We start from the raw sequence: 26,433 nt of genomic DNA on the forward strand, positions 1-26,433 counted from the left end.
GATTTGTTTTCACTAAGTCTTCAGGTAATAATGGATATAAGAGGAAAAATGTCACAGGAATATTAACTACTAATACTAACTCTTGTTCTTTGAAACTTGTTTATTAACCTTGAATATTAAATCTATATATATATATATATCAAGAGAGAGAATGCACAAACCTTTACCTCTGTTCATGCACTTTTGTGTCTTAAGTGTCTTGCATTGAATATTAGCCTTGAAAAAATTTTGCATCTGTGGTTTGATATCCACCCCCCCCTTACCTAACTTTATTTTGAGATGACTTTGTGTCAGTTTGTCAAGTAAAGTGAACTAATTTTAAAAGCACATGCGTGAAACTGAAACTTGAATGTGTTTAGAAAAGTTTAATTACTAGTGAATTTGATAAGTTTGGGCCTAAAGCTCTGTTGTAAGATTTATTCATCAAATTAAGTCAGTGAGGCTGCTCTTAAGGTGTGGTCTGATTGTAATGGAACTAGTATGTTCTTTTTCTTTTATAGGTTTTAATTTTTCTTATGACATTTTGAATGGAGATAGGAAAAAGGGAAGGTTCTCTAGAAAAACTTCTGATGCTTCAGATCAAGGCAGTTACTGTCAGTTTATCATCATTGGTCTTAGTCTTTTCTTCAGTCCTTACGTGATACTTTGACGTAGAATATTTCTTTCATGTGTCCTGGAATTTTTCTGTGTGTGGCTCCTTGTGTATTAGCTGGACTTGGGGAAGACGTGTGTTTTCTCTTCCATCTGGCCATCACCACTGTTTCACACCTGAATTTACGCTTCATGTGTAGGTCTACTAGCAGCCCTGTGTTCTCTTCATTGTGCTCGTCTTAAATGCACTACGTGGAAGGTCGAGGCTCCTAACCTCTCCTGGACTGTTTGGAAATCCTGTTCGATTTCTCTAGCCAGACCTCGTCCTAGCTCTTCGTGGCAGCTGTTTCAAACCTTTTCCGTTTTATTCAGTTCTCTGATTCACCTGCTTTTCCCTGCTATCTTAGCAGATAGTCTTGCCTCCTGTTTCACGGCAGAAGTGAAAACTGTGGGGTGGGAACTGCTTCCGCTTGGGGAGGACGTATGCACAGCAGTTAATCGAGCTGTCTTTAGATTTGAATCCGGGTCCATGTCACTTACCGGCTGAGTGATAATTGGGGCCAATTACTTAACTTCTGTGTGTCTCAGTTTCCTCCTCTTGACATGGGGATCACAAGTGGGTTCCTGTATACCTAGCACGCTTACAACTGTGCCTGGCACTTAAGCAAGTAGAGTAGGTATCTACTGCTGCTTAATAAATTACTCCCAGATCTCCTGGCTTAAAAGAGTAAACATTTATTATGTCACAGTTTCTGTGGGTCAGTCATTCAGAAGCAGCTTAGTTGGTGGTTTTAAAGGCTTAGGGTCTCTCACGGGGTTGGCGTCTTACGAAGGCTTGGCCGGGCCGGAGCAGCTGCCTCTAGGATGGTCACTCACGTGGTGCTGTTTGGGCCTCTTTGCAGATGCTTGAATGTTGTGACTAGCTTTCCCCGAGACACAGCCATCCAAGAGGGAACAGGGTGGACGCTGCATTGTCTTTTATGCCCCGATGTTGGAAGTTGCACCCTGTCATGTCTCAGCGATCACACAGCTCAGCCCTGCTCTGTGTGGAGGATACAGCACAGAGTGTGAATATCAGGCTACGGGACATTGAGGGTCACCTCGGGGCGGGCTATCGCAGGACGCATTCAGCACACAGAGCTGTCATTACTGTTGTCGTTGTCGTTTCTGTTACAGTTATTCCCACCATGAAACCTACAGGTGCACCAGTGTCACGAGTGATCTCCCCCAGTACAGGCAGTGCAGGCGTGGCATCTTCTATCAACGAGCGGTCTCTTCATATTTGCTTTTCCCTCTTTTTCACAAACCTTTTGCTAAACATTGTGTAGCGTTGTGCTCATATGGCTTTAGACTCATTATTTACCAAGTTTTTTCCTTCAGGATGTACATTTGCTCATGTTTTCCTGTTTTAGTAAAGCTCTTCAGCAATACCTTCCCCTCCGAGTATCACCTTATCACTCTTTACTGGCAACTTCTGGAAAGAGTTGCACGTATTTGCTTCTTTGTGTTTGCTCATTTCCTGCTCATTCCTTAACCTGGTCTCATATGGCTTCACCACCCCACCTAAACAGCTTCTGCTAAAAGCTGCCCACGGTTTGTTTCATTGTTGATAAATGTACAGACAGTTAAAAAAAAGTTTTATACATAATCACATCATGATTACAGTGAACAAGATTAATAATCAAAAGGCAACTTAAAATAATTTTTCATTGAGGCATAGCCTGTAATCACGTGTGTAAATTGTCCTGATCTTAAATGTATGGCTTGATGGATTTGTGCTTACGTACAGCCATGAGCCCCTTCCCACTCAGTATCTACACCCTCCCCGCCGTGTCTCTGCTAGGAGATTTTCATTCTTCTGACATGTTAGTACTGATCAGTCTCCTTTAATTAAACTTTCATTTTGAGATGATTGTAGCTTCGTAAGCAGTGGTAGGAAACCATAGTGAGGGGTCCCCTGTGCCCTCTGTCCATTTGCCTCCGTTGTAACGTCTTGCCAGACTGGACTGTAGTATCACAGTCAGGGTGTTGACGTTGGTACAGGCGAGGTGCTGGGCATTTCCATCAACACGGGGACCCCTTATGTTGCCCTCTTAATGGCCACATCCGCTCCCCTCCCACCCCCAACGCCGCTTAACCGCTCGCCACCACTAATCTATTCTCCATTTTTATAATATTGTCATTTCAGGAATGTTATATAAATGGACTCACAGCCTATGTAACTTTTTGGGGTTGGCTTTTAAAAAAAAATATTTATTTATTTATTTGGCTGCGTCAGGTCTTTGTTACGGCACGCGGGATCTTTGTTGCAGTGTGCGGGCTCTTCTTTGCGGCACGTGGGCTTCTCTCTAGTTGTGGCTCGCAAGCTCAGTAGTTGCGATGTGCGGGCTCTCTAGTTGTGGCGCGTGGGCTCATTAGTTGTGGCGTGCGGGCTTAGTCGCCCTGCAGCATGTGGGATCTTAGTTCCCCAGCCAGGGGTTGAACCTGCGTCCCCTGCGTTGAAGGTGGATTCTTAACCGCTGGACCACTAGGGAAGTCCCCGGGATTGGCGTTTATCATTCCACATAATTCTCTGGAGGTTGATCCAGGTTGTTGTGTGTTTCAGTGTTTGTTCTTTTTGTTGCTGACTAGTATTCTATGGTACGGATGTACCGTACTTAAAAATAATTCACCCATTGAAGAATGTCTGAGTTTCCGGTTTTTGGCTATTGCAAACAAAGCCGCTACGCATAAACGTTACTGCACAGGTCTCTGTGTGAACGTACCTTTTTTATTTCTGTGGCATAAATGCCCGTGTGTATAATTGCTGTTTAACTTTTCAAGAAAATTAAACAGCAATTACATGGCATTTGCACGTTTAATTTTTCAAGAAACTGCCAAGCTGTTTTCCAGAGTGGCTGTACATTTACATTTACATCAGCAATGCTTGTGATCCAGGTTCTCTGCATGCTCACCAGCATTTGGTGTTGTCACTTTTTTATTTTAGCCATTCTGATAGGTGTGTAGTAATTGCTCCTGATTTTACTTTCCATTTCCCCAATGGCTAGTGATGTTGAACATCTTTTATGTGCTTATTTGCCATCAATAGATCCTTCTCATTGAAATGTCTCGTCAAGGCTTTTGCCCATTTTTAATTAGACTTTTGTACTGTTGAGTTTGGAGAGTTTTAAATTTTTTAAATTTTATTTTATTTTTTTAATCTTTATTGGAGTGTAATTGCTTTACAATGTTGTGTTAGTTTCTGCTGTACAACAAAGCAAATCAGCTATATGTATACATATATCCGCATATCCCCTCCCTCTTGAGCCTCCCTCCCACCCTCCCTATCCCACCCGTCTAGGTTGTCACAAAGCATCATGCTGATGAGAGAGTCTTTTTTTAGTATAGTCTAGATACTAGTTTTTTGTCAGATATATAATTTGCAAATATTTTCTCCCAATGTCTTTTTGTCCTCTTTTTTTAAATTAATTAATTTATTTTGGCTACATTGGGTCTTCATTGCTGCGCCTGGGGCTTTCTATAGTTGTGGTGAGCAGGGGCTACTGTTCGTTGTGTTGCGCGGGCTTCTCATTGCAGTGGCTTCTCTTGTTGCGTGCAGAGCACAGGCTCTAGGCGCACGGGCTTCAGTAGTTGTGGCATGCGAGCTCAGTAGTTGTGGCTCGCGGGCTCTAGAGCGCAATCTCAGTAGTTGTGGTGCACGGGCTGTGGCTCACGGGCTTAGTTGCTCTGAGTTGTGTGGGATCTTCCCGGACCAGGGCTCAAACCCGTGTCCCCTGCATTGGCAGGCGGATTCTTAACCACTGCGCCACCAGTGAAGCCCTTTTTGTCCTCTTAACAGTGTCTTTTGCAGAGCAAAAGTTTTTAATTTTGATAAAGTCCAATTTATTAATTTCCCCTTTTATGGATCAGGCTTTTGTGTCAAGTCTAAGAACTCGCTATATCGCTCTATTAGGGTTCTCCAGGGAAACAAGCAGTAAGGCGTGTGTGTGTGTGTGTGTTTGTGTGTATGGAGAGAGATTTATTTTAAGGAATTGGCTTATGTGGTTATACAAGTTGGCAAGTCCAACACCTGCAGGGTGGGATGGTAGGCGGGAGACCCAGGGGAGAGCCAGTGTTGAAGTTCAGATCTGAAGTTTGTCTGCTGGCAGAATTTATTCTTGCATGGGAGGTCAGTCTTCTGTTGTCTGTGGGCCTTCAACTGACTGGATGAGGCCACCCACTCTGTTGGGGGGGGGCAACCTGATTTATTCAAAGTCCACCAATTTAAATGTTAATTGCATCCAAAACACCCTCACAGAAACATCTGGAATAATGCTTCACCAAATATCTGGCCCAGCTGAGTTGACACACAAAATTAACCATCACAGTAGGTTTAGATTCTAAATATTTCCCTCAAGTTGTTTTTTCCCCTAAAAGTTTACAGTTTTACATTTGAATCTGTGATCTATTTTGAGTTTAATTTTTGTATGAGGTTAAATCAAGGTTCATTTTTTTTGGCCTGTGGGTATCTGATTACTACAGTACTGTTTGTTGAAAAGCTATCTTTCCTGCAATAAATTGCTTATAAACTTTTGTCCAGAATCAGCTGGCCACACTTGTATGGGTCTGTTTCTGGGCCATCTCTTCTGTTTCACTCAGAGACATGTATGTCCCTCCTCTAATACCACACAGGCTTGATTACTCTAGCTATGTAATAGTCTTGAAATTGAGTAGACTGATTCCTCCTACTTTCTTCTTTTTCCAAGATATTTTTGCTACTGTAGGCCGAAGAGGGGGAGAAGGTCTTTGCAGATATGATTAAGGTAAGGATTTTGAGATGAGGACATTATCCTGGACCCTACATGCAACCACAAATGTCCATGGAGAGGCAGAGGGGCACCACACAGAGGGAAGGTGTGAAGATGGAGCAGAGGGAGGTTTGAAGATGCCAGCTGGGATTCTAATAGGTATCATCTGTAGGTTGATTTGGGGAGTAATGCCGTCTTAACAGTATTAACATTTCTTGCAGGCAGGTCTGGTAGTGCTGAATTCTCTCAGTTTTGTTTCTTCAGGAAAGTGCTTCACTTTGATGCATGATTTCTTTAGATACAGAGTTCTTGTTGGTGATTTTTTTCTTTCAACACTTGAAATATTTTACCCACTCTTGTTTGCATGGTTTCCAGTGAGCAGTAACTCTTATTCTTGTTCTTAGTAGTTCAGTGTTTTTGCCTCTGGCTTCTTTCAAGATTTTCTCTTCATCTTTGGTTTTCTGCAGTTCGTGTGCGTTTTTCTGTATTTTAGTATTTGTGTAAGTTTTTGGTATTTATCCTGCTTTCAGTTTGGGAAATTTCTGTTGACGTACCTTCAAGCTCATTGATTCTTTTCCCAGCTGTGTCCAGTCTACTGATCATCACATCAAAGGCATTTTCTCTTTTCTGTTGCAGTGTTTTAATTTGTGGCATTTCTTTTTGATTCTGTCTTAGATTTTCCATCCCTCTGCTTGCATTACTCATTTGTTCTTGTATGGTGCCTACTTTTTCCTTTACAGCCCTTAAAATATTAATAATAGTTATTTTAAATTCCGCCTGATAATTCCAACATCTGTGCCATATCTGAGTTTGATGCTACCTTTATCTCTTTAGATGGTTTTTTTTCTTGCCTTTTGCCATGCTTCGTAGTTTTTGTTGAGAGCCAGACATGTTTTATTGGGTAATAGGAATGGAAGTAAATAGGCCTCTAGTGTGCAGTGTTATGTTCAACGGGCTAGAAATTGGACTGTGTTTAAGGTTTGATGTAGTTGTAGGTACCAGACAGAGGCTTTAACTTCTTCAAGTACCCATGTTTTTGGCCTTCTCCGAGAGTTCCTCATTAGTGCCTGGCCCCCCAGTACATCTCCCTGCTGCCTACCTGGCCGGGACGGGGGGCGGCGGCAATGCCTCATTCCTTGGCCCACATGCCCTCCACCGACATGCTGGTAAGAGGATGGCCTCCTTGCCGCTCGGCGGTGGTGCAGGTTCTGAGTCTCCAGTAAGCGCCCTCTGTGTGTATGTACGTAGGTGGGAGGGGTCTTGTGACTGTCTGGCAGTGACCGCCCTGGTTGCTGCCTCTGCCTTCGCTGACACCACCCTGGCGGGGGTCTTGGGGTGCCTGTTACAGCCCTGCTTGCCGCCGCTGGTGGTCTGTGGGTGGAATCGGTGGTTTGTTCTGTGGCGTTTGGCTGGACTAGAGCGGTAATGTCCAAAACCTTTCAGTCTTGCTGGTCTTCCCCTTTTCTGGTTCTTCTGCTAGATGCAGAGCAGGGATTTGTTGGGGCTTTTTTGGTCTGTGCCTGTTGGTGTTTCTGGGTTGCTGACTTCCCTCTTTTTTTTTTTTTTTTAATATTTATTATATTTTGGCTGCGCCTGTTTTTAGTTGTGGTGTGCAGACTTCTTAGTTGTGGCGTGCGGACTTCTTAGTTGTGGTGTGCAGACTTCTTAGTTGTGGCATGCGGACTCTTAGTTGCGGCCTGTGGACTCTTAGTTGCGGCATGCATGTGGGATCTAGTTCCCCGACCAGGGATCGAACTTGGGCCTCCTGCATTGGGAGTGCAGAGTCTTAACCACTGGACCACCAGGGAAGTCCCTGACTTCCCTCTTCAAACCTGAGGTGTATGAAGCCACAAGTAAACCCAGGGAACTCACCAGCATGTTGTTCGTTGGGTCCTGAGGTCACAGTTGGTTTACCTTCTCTCTGCCTTTCAGAGTCGTCTTCTGTTTGTTTTATATATTATGTTTTTATTTATACCTAGTGTGCGGAATAGGGTAAAGTACATTTCCTCCTTTTTCCCAGAACTGGAAGTGATCGGTAAGTTTTTAATGGTAGTTTTTAAGTACTCATTGTCTTGACCTCCTAACAGTCTTGGTTAGAGGATGGCCTCTTTGCCACTTGGCAGTGGTGAACGTCCTCTGGGGGATCCTCTCATCACAAGCTTCCATCATGCCCTGTCCTTTTCCTTTGCTGTACTCATCACACTTATGATTGTTTTCTTTCTTCTCACTAGTCAGTCTGTGGTCTCCAAGGCCAAGCTATCTACCGTGTCTTGTTTATCTCTGTCTGTCCAGTGCCTAGCATGGTACCCTGGTACATAGTAGATGTGCTAAATGCTTCTGTAATGATGACCAGTGTTTAGCCACAAATACATGGAAGGGGAGACCTAGATTAATGTCCCATCAAAGATGCATGTTTCTGTTTGAAAAACAGCCATCCAGCAGTGCTATGACCTTTGACACAGCATAGGCTGTATGAAGAATGTTATTAGAGAGGTGAAGTTGGGGGTAGAAAACTGTAATGCAATAGAGAGATTCCAAAATTTGAGTTAAAAAAAAAATCATAAAATTCAGTCTCCCCCACCCCCGCTTAAATTGGATACATCATATGCAGGGTCTCCAACAGAGCAAGTTTATAGGTCATTTCAAAGTTTATACTAATGGTTGATACGAAGATGAAACTGAAAAATCAGTGTTAGTTCCAAGCTCCAAACCTTAGAACAGCCTTAAAAATTATACGCTTTGCTCCTGATGCCCTATTTTTCTCTCATGATCTCATTAATATTCCTTTAATATGTGTGTCTTACCAGCCTTGAGTATCAAGTTTCCTGGTTCCCTGTAGTTAGAAAGTGAGGTCTAAAGCTGGAAAGTCGAGATGGTAGACCTTCGTCTGTGAGGCTGACAGGATGCCAGAAGAAGTGATGACTTTAGGAAGAAGGCCAAAATACTGTAAAGCTGAGAATCATGTTATTTTAAAAATACAGTATGAATGTTTATGATGACTATGAATCTAGAAATGTTTATGTTCTATACTAGCTTTTTTATGTTGGCAGATATATTTATAGAAAGACTTTCTTCATTGACGGTGCTAAACTAATGTATTTCTGGCATTTGAAATTAATTATTAAATTCATCTGGAAAATTTTATATATGGAACAATTCATCAACATTTCTAGGTGTTATAGTACACGAGGTTTACAAAATCAATTCTGTAATTTGTTATAGATTGAAGCTTTGTTTCTAATTGAAAAATATTTAAATATTTGTTTTTAGTCTTTATTCCCATATTATGTGGACTGTTAATACAGATGGTTATTGTACTTAAAAATACAGATTTTAATTATACAATCATACATATATCTGTGTATTTACAAAGTAAGAATCGTACCATATGTGCAATTTCACCATACGGAGTATTTTCAAAATATCTATTATGCAAACAGAATATTTGTTAAACAAAGAAGAATGCTGAGAGGTGTAAATTTTCAGGCTAATTGGATTTTCTGGTTAATTCAGGATTAGGTATAAAAGGTTTCAGTGTTTGTTAGAGATTTTCCTAAATCTGTTTCCACAAAGATGGTGCTGAATCTGAAAACAGACGTAAATTAGCTTTGTATAGCAGCAGCTAATAATGTCCCCTTGCGTCCAAATCCTGGCTCGCTGTTGGTAGACCTTTTTGTGAAGTCCTCCCCTGCCCTGCTGCTGGGACCCCTGGAGTCATTACGTAGCTTCCTTAAAATTCTCTGAAATGCTGCTTTGTCACCTGCTCAGACTCAGCACAACTTCCTGTTCAATTTCTTTGTTGCTTAGAGCAGCTCCCAAATTAGGAATTTTAGGAGATTTGGGTGCTGATGGCTTATACTATATAATGGCTTGAATAAGTTTTAGTGAATTTGTCTGAAAACCTGATCTTCAGCATTTATATCATGATTTTCTTTGGTAAAGTATGGATGAAGTTCAGTGTCTTATTTCAAAGCGGTTGGAATTGTCTCTTGAGTACTGGTATTGTTTATTTTACTTTTGTTGTTGTTGTCTTTTGTGATTTGCTCTCAAATTATGTCTCTTTTTTTTCAATAAATTTATTTATTTGTTTATATTTATTTTTGGCTGCATTGGGTCTTCGTTGCTGCACCCGGGCTTTCTTTAGTTACGTCGAGCGGGGGTTACTCTTCCTTGTGGTTCACAGGCTTCTCACTGCGGTGGCTTCTCTTGTTGCAGAACACGGGCTCTAGGTGCACGGGCTTCAGTAGTTGTAGCACAGGGCTCAGTAGTTGTGGCACGTGGGCTCAGTAGGTGTGGCTCGTGGGCTCTAGAGCAGAGGCTCAGTAGTTGTGGCGCACAGGCTTAGTTGCTCTGCGGCATGTGGGATCTTCCTGGATCAGGGCTCAAACCCGTGTCCCCTGCATTAGCAGCCGGATTCTTAACCACTGTGCCACCAGGGAAACCCTATTTTACTTTTTAAATTTAGGGCAATGTGGTGTCTGAACTTGAGTTAGGACAGATGTGGCTTTTAAGATTTGGGATCTGCTGCTGTGTATCTGTATGTCCGTGGGCAAGTCCCCTAATCTCTGAGCCTCAGTTTTCTTACCTCTAAAAATGAACTGAGAATTGTTGTTATATTCAATGAAATACTGTGTGTGGAACTCCTTGTGTATCTGGCACAAAGGGAAGCCCCAAGCACGATACTAGTTCTATTCTCTCCAAGTCTTATAGTTGCTGGCAGTCTTAGAGATTAGAATGCCCAGACACAGTATGTTTAAGGGTTTCACTGCTCTTTCAGAACCCTTAGTTTTCTAAAACTTGATGTTTTAAGTTAGTATATATATTAAACATCACTAAAATCTTTCTTAGACCTTGAATCATAGGAGATGAACATTTTCAGTGGTTCCTGGATTTTTAAACAATTTTCAAAATTATTTTTAAATGTTTTTATAAAGTAGAAAGCTGTACCTTTACTTATTTGAGTGTGAAGGTGAACTTTGTATTCCTTTTGATAATAATTATTAGTAGAATTGGTGGTATATTTTTTTGCACAGAAACTGGAGTGATTAATATCTCTACCTAATTTCAGAAAGGCGATCTCATGGGTGGCAGATCTACTTAATCAAAGCAACTGGCAGGTATATTTAGTGGCTTTGCTTTAGAAGGCTGGCAAGCTAATTTACTGTCAGATTCTGGGTTTTCTATATCCCCCTGCCCAGAATGCATAATCTAGTATTAACAGTACTTGACTCTTGAAAAATTAGTTAAAACAGTTGACTGTTTTGAGACAACCAAGATAGGTGTATCTGGTGCTTTATCTTTAGAAAATAAAAGGGAAAAAGCTGGTAAACTGGAACTGACATTACATTTAAATAACTAAAATAAATAATAAATAAAAGACTCAATATAAGAATAGATGTACATGAAATCGAACATATTTATAGTAAGCCCTTAATAATCTCTGCCTGTGTTGAACAGGAAATGTATTAATGTGAAATCTGCAGGTGGAATAATAAAATAGTTTTTCTCTCTCCCCTCTTTAATCTTTTTTTTATTCTTTAAACTTACCTTAGCAAGTAGTAATTGATTGGCATTTTAGTCCCATTCCAGTTCTTGGACTGTCCTTTGCTTGTGCATATAAAGTACTAAAGGGGTGGTGGGAAGTAAAGAAAAGGGTTCTGATGATCTGCAGAAATGGTCATCATCGCCACATATGGAAAGTTGTTTGTATTAAGATTGAATCTTATTTCAGTAATATTTTAATTCGTGACATCCCTGGGAGTGATGAGATCAGCAGTGCTTTTTTGGGTGGTTTTGTTAGTTTGACTTTTTCCTTTATAATCAGCTGTAAATAAAGACAGCCATATTTAGGCAAACTTATGAAGTTTTTCAACTACAGTGTCCTTTAGCTTTCCTTTCTTTGTATTTTCCTCCTCTGAATAGCATTTGGGGAACTCCATGTTCTGTTTCTAGGATCATCTTCTTGTCAAATCTTTCTACTAAATCAAAACAGGAAAGAATAAAGTTTTTTTGATTTTATTTGATTGACTACATACATATTTATAAAGTCACAGGATTTATATGAAAAATGCAGTTTGATGAAAAATGCAATCAGAATTTGGTGAAAAATGCAAACTCCTCTCTCAAGAAATGCACATTTACATCAAATTTTGCTCTAATTTCAAGGTATCCAGAAATCCATGTTCTTAAAGTGAAAGTTTTGGGCAAAGTAATTATGGAGTGAAAATTGATGAATCCTCTTTAAGGAAATTTAGGCATAAATGTCTTAATTAGATGGAAATTTGGGAGAGGAGCTAGATCTGCTTGAGATGACATTTGGGTCAAACCTGAAGGCAGAATTAATTGAGATCTCTTAGGATGACTGCTCTTACTCTCTTCGGCATGCCTTCTATTCTCCATCAGAAGAACACCTTGTTCTAACTGCTGGGGGTCTTTTCTCAGAAACTCTTGATATTAGAAAGTAAATGCTTTATCATCTATCAGTAACTTCCTTCTGGAATAAAGAGACTGCTTTAATTTAGCATCGATCTGTTTATCGGCTCCTTCCTCTTTGGTTGGTTGTGACCTTTCCGAGGATCTAGTGAAAGCCGTAGACCATCTTTTCAAGAAAATGACTGCATGTATATTCATGCGTGTGGTACCACTGGGTTCACAGTCCACAGGAAACTCTTTACGTCCACCTCCCTTTCACCTTTTTCCTGACCCTTTTCTCGCCTTTGCCTTTTCTGAGACAAGTTGGTCTCTTCTTTACCTTTCCTATGAACTTTACCTGTCCTTCTGCCTCATGATCCTAGATGCACTTGGCTTTATTTTACCCTTTTCTGCTTTAATTCCTGTCTGTTAGTCAGAACTTAGTGGTAGAAACCCAACTGTGCCTAGTTTAGGCAAAAGGGAGTTTACTGGCTCATGCAACCAAACTAGAGGAAGGGTTTATTCATGTAGGCATTAGGGGTGATTGGACCTAAGGCCTTCTCACTGTCAGGATTCCTTTTATCCTTTCTCTCTTACCTCTGATTCCCCTTCCATGACTCTGTCATTCTTCCAAACAGACTTCTTCCACATGGCTATAGACAAGTTGCTGGCAAGTGCTAGGGTCACATCCTTAGTTTTTCTATTAGAGCATCTATTTTTCCTCCCTTAGTTCTAATTCAGAAAATCTTGGAGAAAGAATTGGCTTGGCTTGGGTTATGCTTATGCTTATGACCAGGGACATGGTTGGACCATACCCAAACTGCGTAGTTGGAATTTGAGGAGAAGCAGTTCCCCCTCAGAAGTGGCAGACGTGCTGCTCCCAGAATAAGGGAGAGGTGCCAGGCAGGCATATAATAGTTGTCGACCATATCTTCTTCTTCTGAGGTCTTCCCAGTTCACACCCATTCTGTGCCAGGTCAGTTATCAAGTGCCATGAAGGCCAGGGGAAGAGCTGGCCAGGACAGAGTTATCAGACTGATTCTAGTTCAGCGTAGGAAGAGCAAAGTAATATTCCCTTTGTGCATGTCCTACTCTCTTCAGATTGTAGTCTTTAAAGCCAAAGATTGTATCCTACCCATTTCTGCCAGCAAACTTCTGACAACAAATAATATAGTAAAGAATCTGTATAGTGAAGGCAATACTGATTTTAAAAAAAGCAACTTAATATGCTTAACATGATATGTCTGCAGTTGATAAGAGGTGAACTTGTGATGGTTAATTTTAAGAGTCAGCTTGGCTGGACCATGGTGTCCAGATACTTGGTCAAACATTATTCTGGATGTTTCTGTGAAGGTGTTTTTTGGATGAGATTAACATGTAAATTGGCGGACTTTGAGTAAAGCATGTTGTCCTCCATTATGTGGGTTGGCCTCATCCAATCGGTTGAAGGCCTTAATAGAACAGAGAATAGAACCTCCCCTTGGTAAGAAGGAATTCTGCCACCAGACCACCCTTGAGCTCGAACTGCTGTGTTTCCCTTGGTCTCCAGCCTGCCAGACTGCTCTGTAGATTTTGGACTTGCCAAGCCTTCACCATTGCATGAGCCAATTCCTTAAAGTAAATCTTTTTCTATGTCTGTCTATCTGTCTGTCTGCCTGTCTATACACATCTTCTTGTATCTGTTTCTCTGGAGAACCCTAATATACAGGTTACAGCCGCTGACTGCGCCACGCTTTTATCATCACAGTCAGATCCAGAAGAAAGACCTGAAGTGCGTACGTGAAATCCTTTGCAGGGACAGCTCGCCTTAGCGTAATTAAGTCTTGTGCTTGTCTCTGGACCAATTCCTCTGGTAGGTGGGCTGAGCACGCTGATGCGTCAGCACTGTGTTTGTTGCCAGCCCATCACAAAGAAGGCGTGAGGTGCGCAGGGTAGTATGATTGGCAGTACCATCAGAATCACATCATTCGGGGGAGGGCACATAACCGAAGAAAGGACGGCGGTGGTGCTCGTACCTGAAAAGAGGGCCTGCTAGGCAGTCAAAACAATACATGTTCATATGGCACAATTATTTGCTACACGTTGGAATATATCTATCTTTTGGAATATGGAATGAGTGTATTCTTTATGTTTTAGAATTCTTGGATACTGTGTAACATCAATTGCATATAAATTTCTTCACTTCTGTAGACCAGTTCTGATGGACTTTAATGCATGAATTTTCCAGTTTGTGATTTTAAGTCTTAGACATGTTTAAAGATCAAAGTCACAGTGTCAGTTGACTTGAAATACTGGAAATTTCTCTCTGTCTCTTTAGATGTATATATGCATATGCGTTTGTATGTATGTGTGTGTATGTGTGTAAGTATGAGTGTATGTATGTGTATGTATGTGCACATATGTGTGTACATATGTATGCATGTATGAGTGTGTGTATGTGGGTATGTATGTATGTGTGTATGTGTATGCATGTGTGTGTATGTATGTGGGGGTATGTATGTATACACACATACATAATTTTAGTATGATTGTAGTAGAGTAGCAGTAGGAAAAGATGGTTGGAAAGATGACATAATTTTAAGAGTCATTTAAAAATGTGTTCATTAAAAATGTTAAAATGTTCTGTGTTTTCACCCTGTTTTCTTCGTAGGAAAGAATTTGCTAATCTAGGTGATATATCAACAAAAACAACAGATGTGGAAACATTTTTGCATTTTTGTTGAGAAAAATCTCATCTGTATGCATAGAATATCTTTAGCAATTGCTTCAGTAAATGCCAGACAGATGGTTTAAACTCAGGATGACTCCTTGAACAATTTTATCACAACAATTATTTTGAAGCGTGTTATAACAACACTCGAGCTCACATTTCTGGAGAATCATGAATGTAACTTGGTACATTAAAGGGAGAGGGAAAGGGCTAGGCTTCTAAACCAGAGAAATTTGTGTCTCAGAGCCTTTCTACAAGATGCTTGACTTCTGAAGCCCTCTTTCTGTAACCTATGGTTGAATACTACCTGTCTGTTTTTCTGTCTCATAGAGAGGAATTCAGTAACTTAAAAGTGGTTGGAAGGTAGGTGAGTGACAACTTGGTTACAGAAGAGAAATAGAAAAATGAAGAACTAAAGGGGATTCATTAATATTAATATTATAGTGAGAGACAGGATGATGGAAGGAACTAACCATGGTTAGTTGAGCATCTTTACTGTGTCAGGCACTAGAATAGATACTTCCATATGTGGTTGCTTCCCAGCTGCTTTGTAAGGCAGGTAGGGATAACTTTCTTTTTACATTGAATAAACTGGCATATTCTCAGTTTATGAAGTCAGGGGAGTATTTATACCTTTAAAAATACTTAAAAATAATTATATCAAAATTCTGACCTTGTTTGATTTTTTTTTAATATTTATTTATTTGGTTGCACTGAGTCTTAGTTGTGGCAGGCGTGGGCTCCTTAGTTGCCTTACGTGGGCTCCTTAGTTGCAGCTCACAGGCTCCTTAGTTGTGGCATGTGAACTCTTAGCTGCAGCATGCATGTGGGATCTAGTTCCCCGACCAGGGTTTGAACCCAGGCCCCCTGCATTGGGAGCGTGGAGTCTTTAACCACTGGACCACCAGGGAAGTCCCCTAACCTTGTTTGATTGAGTTGTGAGTTTAACCAGTTACTTTTTTAATGGAACACCAATTTTACTTGAAAGAATGACTGACAGACTGCTTATTCATAGCAGGGCATTTGTTAGACATTTTCTCAAAAATGAACAAAGTAAGGCCATTGCTTTAAAAAAAATTGATTTTTGTTGCAAATGATAAAAATCAAGCTTTCAAGTGAAAATTAGAATCTTGAAAACTTGTATCTGCCGCCGTGAGCTTATAGTTTTTCAATCTCGAGACTTTCCTGATGAAAGCAGTGGTGATGTTAAAGATTTTGTATTTGTTTTTTTGTTTTTGATACTGTGTAATGAAATGTTCCAACATTTGGAAAATAAGATAAGCCTAACTCAGTGAATTCATATTTTTCAAATGACCAATGCATGATGGATACAAGAGTCATTCAGAGGCAAGATAGACCAATGGATTTTAATGTGACAAAGTACAAATCGTTAATTGATGTGATTTTAGATTCCACATTGCAACTAATCTTTAAGAAACTGCTACTCATTTTAGAGTTTTGGAGGATGTTAAAGAATGTCCACAATTATCTGAAAAGCTTATTAAAATAATTCTCCTTTTATTGTCTGTATGTCTGCATAAGACCATTTTTTCTATATGTGCTTCAGCCAGAACAACATATTGCAAGAGGTTTAACGTGGAAGCAGGTATGAGAATCCAGGTAATGAGGAGATTTGAAACTGCGAGACAGTGCTGTTTTCCTCACTGATGTTCTTGGGGGAGGCTATCATTATTTTTCTAAATACATATTCATATTAACGTGCAATAGGTTTATTATTTTTAAATAAATTTAACAAATAATTTAAAAATTTCCTAGTTTTAACTTCTAATGGTAAATATCAATAGATATGATATTGAACAGGAACAAAAGCTCTTTTGTATCCCAGGTAATTTTTTAAGAGGGTAAAGGGGCTCTGGGATCAAAAAGTTTGAGAATGCTGTTTTGGTGAAAGGGTCTGCACTTAGCTAAGGGAAAGTACTATCTGACTGAGGCCTCACAAGATTCTTCTCCTTAGAATCTAATGCCTTTATTTATAGGTTCAGGGTGTATGTTAGTGGTTTAGGGTTTGATGATGATAAAATTTTTTGGTAAAATGTTTTAAAATTTGGCCAGAGACATTTTGGCTGAACTCTATTTCAGTTAGAGAGATGAATTCTTTGTTAAAATCTATTATCAGTTAATTTGGTAGGCATATAGTCAGTGGTCTTTTTTTATTTTTTAATTTTTAAAATTTAATTAATTAATTTATTTTTGGCTGTGTTGGGTCTGTTGATGCGCACGGGCTTACTTTAGTTGTGGCGAGCGGGGGCTACTCTTGATTGCGGTGTGTGGGCTTCTCATTGTGATGACTTCTATTGTTGTGGAGCACGGGCTCTAGGCGCGCGGGCTTCATTAGTTGTGGCACACAGGCTCAGTAGTTGTGGCTCGCGGGCTCTAGAGCACAGGCTCAATAGTTGTGGCGCATGGGCAAAGTTGCTCCGTGGCATGTGGGATCTTCCCGGACCAGGGCTCGAACCCGTGTCCCCTGCATTGGCAGGCGGATTCTTAACCACTGCGCCACCAGGGAAGCCCATAGTCAGTGGTCTTTTAACAATACATAGAATTAAATTTAATTTTTTTGCTGTAAGCATATATGCAGTGTTATGAACTATAGTAAGATTAAAATGTTGGAAATTTCTTGCATTAGAAATTGTTCATACTTACATATAAAATTATATATAGTTTACATGAAGTCCCATCCCCACAGGGAGGGCACAGCAGGAGCGCACTGAGTTTCAAGATCTGAGAACCCTGACCATGCAAAAATAGAAATGCCAAGAAGTGAAAGACGTGTGTCTCTAGTAAGGATGGAAAAGAGGAAGATTTCCCGCAGTCAGACTGTTTTAAATATTTTTTTGTGCTGAAGGTAGAAAATGGAAAGCTTAACAAAGGGGCTGGGTTGGGGGGAAATCTGCCTTCTGAATCTGTTCTTCCTTAGGCAGAATGAGAGATGGCTCAGTCAGTGCTGGGACTGTTTCTCAGTCCTTTCCTATAACATGAATTAACACCATTTCTCTTCTTTTATCTTTTTAGCTTGTTGAACTAAAATTTGAAGCACGTTCAGGCAAGGAGATAATTAATGTGAGTCTTAGGGAGTAAATAAATATGTAGCTTTTAATGCACTGAAACCTCAGTCAGTTTTTCTGGGGGATAGAAATTTTTGCCTAATTGAATATCCAGTATCTCTGTTTCATTCGGCACCTATTAAAGGTTTTCTATGTGCTAGAAGAGATGCCACGTCTAGTCTGGTTTCTGCCTTTAAGGAGCTCATAGTTTAGTGTATTTCACTCTGCTCTCCAGAAATAGTAAAACTAGCATATGAAAGATTATTGAACCTTCCTTCAAAGAATCAGACGTTTGTAGTCATCATTATTATTACTCTTAGTTGTCTGTATAGTACATAGTATATTTGTTAGTTCATAGTGTCTCCAGGGCATACTCAGCGTTACTTCTGTAGGAAAAAAAATAATTGTACTGTCAGGTGTCATTTGTCTAATTCTGCTAAAGTGAAAATGTTGAAAAATTCCAGGTAACAGTTTTGGTTAGATAGGCTCTAATTACTATAATTTTTTTTAATGTGTATGTTTACTTTTCTTTTTGTCTGATTAAAAAAAAATACATCTAAACCAAAACACTTGTTTCTCCTACTCTGTGATCTCTTTATCTCTGTGTTCATTATTCTGACATTCACTTAAAATCCTATGGATGTGGACTTATTTTGGTGACGCTACCCTCTGAATTTTTTTTTTTTTTTTAAATTATTAACACCTTTAATTATTATTTATTTATTTATTTTTTTTTTGCGCTGTGTTGGGTCTTCGTTTCTGTGCGAGGGCTTCCTCTAGCTGCGGCAAGCGGGGGCCACTCTTCATCGCGGTGCGCGGGCCTCTCACTATCGCGGCCTCTCTTGTTGTGGAGCACAGGCTCCAGACGCGCAGGCTCAGTAATTGTGGCTCACGGGCTTAGTTGCTCCGTGGCATGTGGGATCTTCCCAGACCAGGGCTCGAACCCGTGTCCCCTGCATTAGCAGGCAGATTCTCAACCACTGCGCCACCAGGGAAGCCCTACCCTCTGAATTTTACTTATCATTCTTGGCCTCTTAATGAGAGCCCAGAGCATATGTCTGGCCTTCTTTAGCTCTTTTTTTTTTTTAATATAAATTTATTTATTTATTTTTGGCTGCGTCGGGTCTTTGTCGCTGCACGCGGGCTTTCTCTAGTTGCGGCGAGCGGGGGCTACTCTTCATTGCGGTGCGCGGGCTTCTCATTGCGGTGGCTTCTCTTGTTGCAGAGCACAGGCTCTAGGCACACGGGCTTCAGTAGTTGTGGCTTGCAGGCTCAGTAGTTGTGGCTCACAGGCTCTAGAGTGAGGGCTCAGTAGTTGTGGCTCGTGGGCTCTAGAGTGCAGGCTCAGTGGCGCACGGGCTTAGTTGCTCCACAGCATGTGGGAATCTTCCTGGACCAGAGCTCGAACCCGTGTCCCCTGCGTTGGCAGGCGGATTCTTAACCACTGTGCCACCAGGGAAGTCCCATGGCCTTTTTTATCTTTTTGTCTAATAGCTTCTCCACAGATGAAGACCAGAGTTGTGTTAGTTAGAATCTCATAAGTACCCAAGCACGTAATCTAGTGGAAGGTTGTCAGTGGGGGGAGTTCAGCCTCCCTGTCTCTTTGGGAAACTAGTTGAGTTGGGGGCAGGTGTCCCATCCCTGGCTTTGGGAGAGCAGACAGGTGTGGCACCTGTAGGCAGAAATGTATGTGAAGGTCATTTAGAAGAAAAAATGGTGGGTGTGTCTTGGCAGTTATTTTATAGTTCCCAAGTGATTGTGATTTTTTTGTTACTTCAGCATACTGAAGAGCCATGAAATGAATCTTGAGAATTCTTTTTTCGCTTAAAATTACCTAGTGTCCCGTATTTACAGGTGCTCAGTGACTTGGGGTATTGAATCAAGGAATCTGTTTCCTAGTGAAACACACTTCCGCGCTGTTAATCATCCCGCTTTTATTTTGCATTGCACACTTAGCTGGAGAGCTGGCAGCATTTTGAGCTTGGAATTTTGGTAGTGTCGTGGTGAGGCAGCCGTACTTACCAGACCAAAAGTCACAACATTTGTTCTGATGAGCGTAAGTGAGAATGTACTTCTGGGGACGAGTGGGAGGTAGTATTTGAAATCTGAACTGCATCAAATGGTTGCCGTGCTCGTGGAGAGGAGAGCATTATTTATTTAGGTAAGTATTTATTGCTTACTTTTGCGTGACAGGCATGATTTAGAAATTATAGACCAGTATTCTCAAATCTTTCACTGGAAGATAGGCAAAATGAAATTAAAGTGGAATAACTTAGCACTTAATATTTCTTGTTAGTGTTTTTCTGTGTGTAACTTTAGGGAGAGAGAATGTGCCAGTTCTTAAATTTGAAAATATTTTACACTATGATAATAAGAGTATTTATTAAACACAGCTGTAAGATATGATTACTGTCACTTGTACTTGGTAGGGACAGTATAGGTAGTGAGTAATAGCCTGGACTTTGAAATCAAACAGACCTAGTTTTAAATCTTGGTTCAACAACTCCCTTGTGAGGAGGGAGGAATCATGGGTGCTGAGGACATTAATGACATGAGAGAGTCAAGTGCCTCGAACAGAGTATATGCTTAGTAAATATTCATTGCTATGTAGTATTTTTTTTATTGCTAAAGTAAAATTTTATTTAAAAAAAGACAGTTCTAAACTCTGGGTTTCTATTTGAGACCGTTCAAAAGAGATTTTCTAACTTCTAAGGACACAAGCAAAAAGTTTTAAGAAATGCATAGTTGGCACATTGGGTTAGAATCAGTTTATTTGGCTGTGTGCTTTATGTATTTTGTATACTATATTGGGCCTCTTGTAACACATCTGTGGGCCCAGGGCATTTATTCCCATTTCTCAGCCTATAGGGATAATGTTACTCTCTTAGGCAGGTTTTTTTTTTTTTTACCATGACATTGGTCACTACATTTATATATTATATTTGATAATCCTTTGTCAGTTTTAATGTTCTTATGGAAAGCTGACGTGATATAGTTTTGGGGGGAAAGCCTGTGATGTAAAGTCTGGGAAGTACACTTTACTGCTTTGAGCCTTGCTTGTCATTCCTGAGTTGCAGAGCCTCTCAAGGACAGGGATTTGTCTGTTACTTTTTTCTATCCTGTCCATCAGGATGTATTGAACATTTCTTGAATGAGTAAGTGAATGAAGGAGAGCATAAAAGGCTCTAGTTAAATCAAAAGACATTAAAGAGTATGACTTCTCATTTCTGTTTCTTAATTAACATACGTGTTGTCAAACAGAAATCTTACTTTATTCACTGGCACAAGTCCTTTTCTTGTTTTTCCAATTTAGCCTATAATGTACTTCTAAAGAAGACATGAATTTTTGTGTGGTTTTACATTTTATAGCTCATAACTAATAACTCTTTCTAAGAATTCAATATTATATTGATAACTTTCATAAAAGTTTTTCCCATTAATCAAGTCTAGAGGCAGCATAGTATAAGAGAGGCAAAGAGCCAGGTTGCCTGGGTTCAAAGTTCAGATTGATCACTTTCTAGTTGTCCAAACCTGGACAAGTACCCAAACTTTTCTGGAACTGTTTCCCCATCTGTAAAGTGGGAATAATAGTAGTACCTATGTCATAGGGTTTTTATGAAGATTAGTTGGATTTATATAAGTTCTTAGAATAGTGCCTGGTCCACAAATATACTGTTAAGTGTTTTCTATATTTATGTGTAGGTGTACTCTTACTACTTTGATCTCAAACATACCCATAGAGCTATATGTTTTTGACATTTTAATTAAAAATAGAAGAAAAATAGCACAAGCCTATTTTAATTATGTAGGAAATAAAGTTTACTTAGTAAGTGAATGGATGAATGTATAAGTCATAGAAGTATAATTATCTATCTGATCAAAATATTAAAGGTAGAACTTAATTACTAGGGTTATTTGATATAGATAGTTACATGTGTATCTACATTTGGTTCTTTTCCATGAAGTGATGTCAGGCTCTGTTTTCTGGATAAGCATTTTTCTGAGACCATAAGTCAGGATATTTGAAGATAGAATCTGCAGTGTCTTCCCTGTGTTTCAGAGAGGTTTGGACACATCAAATTAAACAGTAGTTTTTTTCTTCTCTTCCAGTTGTAGCGAGATGCAGTTGACATACAGTGCTGTGTACGTTTCTGTACAGCATGATGATTTGACTTATACACATAATGAAGTGATGACCACAGTAGGTTTAGTGAACATCCATCACCTCATGTAGGTACAACATTAAAAAAAAGAAAACAAAAAGAGTTTGATGAGAACTCTTAGGACTTACTCTCTTAACTTTCATAGGTAACATACAGCAGCATTAATTATATTAACCATGCTGTTCATTGCATCCCTTGTACTTGTTTATCTTAGAACTGGAAGTTTGTGCCTTTTGACCCCCTCCACCCGGTTCCCCCTCCCCTCACAGCACCCTCTTCCCACCTCTGGTGACCACAAATCTGATCTCTTTTCCTGTGATTTTGTTTTTTGGAGTATAATTGACCTACAACACTATGTTAGTTCCCGGTGCACAACATAGCGACTTGATATTTCTATACATTACAAAATGGTCACCACTAGGGGCTTCCCTGGTGGCACAGTGGTTAAGAACCCGCCTGCCAATGCAGGGGACATGGGTTCGAGTCCGGGAAGATCCTACATGCCGTGGAGCAGCTTAGCCTGTGCGCCACAACTACTGAGCCTGCGAGCTACAACTACTGAGCCCACATGCTACAACTACTGAAGCCCGTGCTCTGCAACAAGAGAAGCCACCGCAGTGAGAAGCCCGCTCGCAGCAACAAAGACCCAACGCAGCCAAAAAAAAAAAAAAAAGTAATTAATTTTAAAAACATGATCACCACTAAACAACAGTTTTTGAATACCCACTGTGAACTATCGGCTTTAATAGAACTGTTAGATTTTTTTCATACATATTTGTTAAATATTTTAATCATTTTTTATTTAGAAAGGAAAACACTGATGGAAAAGAATAAAATAAAACAAAAACCATAGCTTTAGATTTAATGGAATAATTAAATAATTCGCATTCACTAAATATTTGTTGAGCACCAGCTGTGTACCTTGTATCGTGTGAGGTTCTGGGGATTTGACGGTGAGCACAGAGCATATCTTTTAATAGAGCCCTACTTTATGAATGCATACAGGATACCTATGTAGAACAGTGGATCATTTCTGTTGCTTCCCTATTATCTCCCATAAGAAAATTTTAATTGGACATTCCCTGACCTCCAGGGGTTGTTAAAAGTACCTGCAGAGAATTGCCGGAAACCTTGTAGAAGCGTGTAGGCGCCGTTACTGTAACCGTGGAGGAGCTGTGTAGGAGATTCTAGTACGGCTTTGGTAGTGCAGGTGGCGGCGATTTTAGTTAAGGAATACATTTGATATAAAAACTACCAGGGCTTCCCTGGTGGCGCAGTGGTTCAGAATCTGCCTGCCAGTGTAGGGGACGTGGGTTCGAGCCCTGGTCTGGGAAGATCCCACATGCCGCGGAGCAACTGGGCCCGTGAGCCACAACTACTGAGCCTGCGCGTCTGGAGCCTGTGCTCCGCAAGAAGAGAGGCTGCGATAGTGAGAGGCCCGCGCACCGCGATGAAGAGTGGCCCCCACTTGCCACAACTAGAGAAAGCCCTCGCACAGAAACGAAGACCCAACACAGCCAAAAATAAATATAAAAAAAAATTAATTAATTAATTAAAAAAAAAAAAACAAAAAAAACTACCAGCCTAGTGTCAGTCTCTTAGTCTATATTGGCTTTTTTTAAAACTGGAGCCGGATGTGAGCGTGTTAGGTGCTTTGTGGGGATGCAGGTAATTAGTAGGGTAAGGCAATGAACTAGGTAATACAAGATCAGAGGTCAGAGGAAAGATACATGGGGAAGGATAAGTTAAATAAGTTAAACAATAAAGTTTAGCAAGAAAGCTAGAGATTCTGCACTTAATTTTTGTGACTATTTGACTTAGGCTAGGTCTAATAAAGTTATATTTTTTAAATAAAATTTTCCTTTTTTAAAGGAAACCACTGAAGTTCTCTGATAAGTGTTTATTTCCGTAGTTAAGGAAGAGAAAATTTCTTATCTTTGAAATAGGTATTAAAACTAACATGTGGATTAAGAAAATCAGTTGAAACTCACTGTTAACATGGAAGTGACACTTGTACGTAGCTGAAGATTGCACTTTCCGTCCGTCCTTTCTGAGGTTTCTAGAGAAGGAGAATGTCAAGGTTGAAGGAATCTAAAGTTTGTAATTATTTGAAGTAGTCGCTTTGGAAGAATGCAGCACAATGCATATGCATCTAACTTTTGTGTGCTTGGTTTTAATAAAATCTAGCTTAGCTTGAGGAGGGCATTTTCACAGGAGTCGGCAAACTTTCTCTGTAAAGAACCGGAGAGCAAATATTGTAGGTTTTGTGAGCTATGTGGTCTCAGTCACAAGTATTCAGTTCTGCCATTGTGGCATAAAGCAGCCAGAGACAGTGGGAACAAAGGAGCATGGCTGTGCTTCCGGCAAGCTTCATTTACACAAACAGGCAATAGGCTGCATTTGGACCGTATCTTGCCTGTCCCTTTACTATAAATAGGGAGATGCCGCAGTATTTTTTTTCCACTTTCATAGTTTTACCTTATTTTAAAAAGTGTAAAATTCAATAAAATACTCAAATACAAGACTGCAGAAACATTGCTATACAGAGAAATCTAAGGCTTCTGAAACAGAATTGTTGCCATTATTTGCTCAAAAAGTTCATCAGGTGGTATAAGACAGTTCAAATTTTATGTATGAAAGGAAGCTTAGGAGTTTGATTTTGAAAATATGGAAGTGCAAGCTGTTTAAAAGTTAAAAATTCTAAGCAAAAGGTCACAGCCTGCACCTATTATGATTACAGCTTCATTGGAGACATCAATAGGTTATACTTGAGTAGTTTTTCTGGAGGGTTTTTTTTTTTTTTCCTTTTTAATTCTAGTCTCTATTTTCCGTTTTTTTATAAAAGGAAGATAGATTTCTTCTTTGCCTTTTATATCTGTATTTTATAATTAAAATCTAACATTTTGTGCAGCTTATTAATACATCACTTTTCTAGCCAGCAAAGTATGGTTTCAAAATTTTATCAGTTACCTGCAAAATATCTCCCTTGAGTATGTCAGGTTTTCCTTTACTTGATTTATTATGCTTACTGTAGAAAAGCATTGAGAAAGACCCATGTCATGTGGATGTTATTGCTAAATATTCAAGTAATGTAACATATACATAGAGATTAAAACTTCTTGTTTTTATATAAAAACCATCTATTTTACGTTTTAGTTAATCTTTCTCATCGACAGTTTTGTTACTATAATTTAAATGAGTTTATGGAGAAAAACAATCAGTTTATTCTTCAGTTACAATAACTTAATCGCCAGCTGTTAAAGAACACGTGACATAATCAAGTGGGGAGGAATGTGACCTTTTTATCTTTTTAGCTACAGCTTTAACGATTTAAATAGGAATTAATAAATCTCAGTGTTCCTATAAAAACTAAATACGCTGTAATTAGAAAAATGGTATGGATACTCTTAAAATAGTTACTTGCTCTGACACATTCGTATCATAGATTTTATGTTAGTGCATTCACCAAAATAGAACGTGGAGCCTGAAAACTGTGATAACCAGACTTGTTCCTTCCTGTGGCCAGCCTTTTCTTCTCTTAAAAGGAACCAGGCGTCTTTATGCCACTTTCAGTATGTCTCATTCTGAAGAACAACAGTATCCCAAAAGGACAAACTAGGCAAGAAGTTAATAAAGAATTTAGGTCTCTGCCGCAGTTGTTCTCTAGAGACTTCTGAACCCTGAATGAAAACCTTTTTATTTCTCCTGTGAATGTTCAGATACCTGATAAAAAGGAACAAACATATAAATAACTGATTTGGGGGACTTCCCTGGTGGCCCAGTGGGTAAGGCTCTGCGCTTCCACTGCAGGGGGGGCACAGGTTTGATCCCTGGTCGGGGAGCTAAGATCCCACATGCCTTATGGCCAAAAAACCAAAGCATAAAACAGAAGCAATATTGTAACAAATTCAATAAAGACTTTAAAAATGGTCCACATCAAAAAAATCTTAAAAAAAAAAAAAAGCGCTGATTGGAAACAGAGGGAGCCACCGTGTCTCAAGTGAGCCTTGGAACAGGGTAGAGTAATTGTGAGTCTTAGATGAGGATTGGGGTTAATTTGACTTATGGGAAACATGTCTTTTGTATTTAGGAATCTTTTCTGAAAATTCTGAACTGAGAGCTAGCTGTGATGAAGAAGAGAGGTTGGAAGGGGCTCTAAAAGGAGACCAAGGATCTTGGAAAACAAACTGCAGCTTTGACTAGCTTAACTCTCCGTTGACCTGGAGTACATTTGTTAGGTGGATTTTGTTTCCTGCATGTTAAAATATAAGTAGAATGTTTTATATTTTTCTCCCTGGGAATGGGGCTGTATGAGGAGGTCAAGAGGAGCAAAAACAAATTGCTTTTAAACTTAAGCTGCTGATTGATTTTCCCGCCTCTTTTGGATTAATGGTCTTCAGTGTGTGTAAGATGTTGGGAAGCGGAAAACATGTAAAGCATCAGTGTTATTTTTAGGTAATGACCTCTAAAGGTAATGGTAAGCCTTACTTAAGCAGTTTCAAGAGAAAAGGGCTCTGGGTATAAATCTATCAGTCAGGGTTCTCCAGAGAAACAGAACCCACAGGGTATATGTAGATACATATCAGAGCATATTTATTACAGGAATCAGCCCATGCTGTTCTGGAGGCTGAGAAGTCCCACGGTCCGCCGTATGCGAGCTGGAGAACAGGAGAGCCAGTAGCGTAATTCAGTCCAAGTCAGACACC

The 26,433-nt window shown here is 39.8% G+C and overlaps 1 protein-coding gene across 11 annotated transcripts in view; it reads left to right on the plus strand.

Annotated features, from left to right (window-relative positions):
• The window catches only part of ARHGAP12 (Rho GTPase activating protein 12), a 113,671-nt gene that overhangs the window by 20,740 nt on the left and 66,498 nt on the right, over window positions 1–26,433 (plus strand). The gene's annotated exons all lie outside the window — the stretch shown is intronic.

This window comes from Balaenoptera physalus (assembly GCF_965194825.1).
Source record: "Balaenoptera physalus genome assembly, chromosome: 2".
NCBI lineage: Eukaryota > Metazoa > Chordata > Mammalia > Artiodactyla > Balaenopteridae > Balaenoptera > Balaenoptera physalus.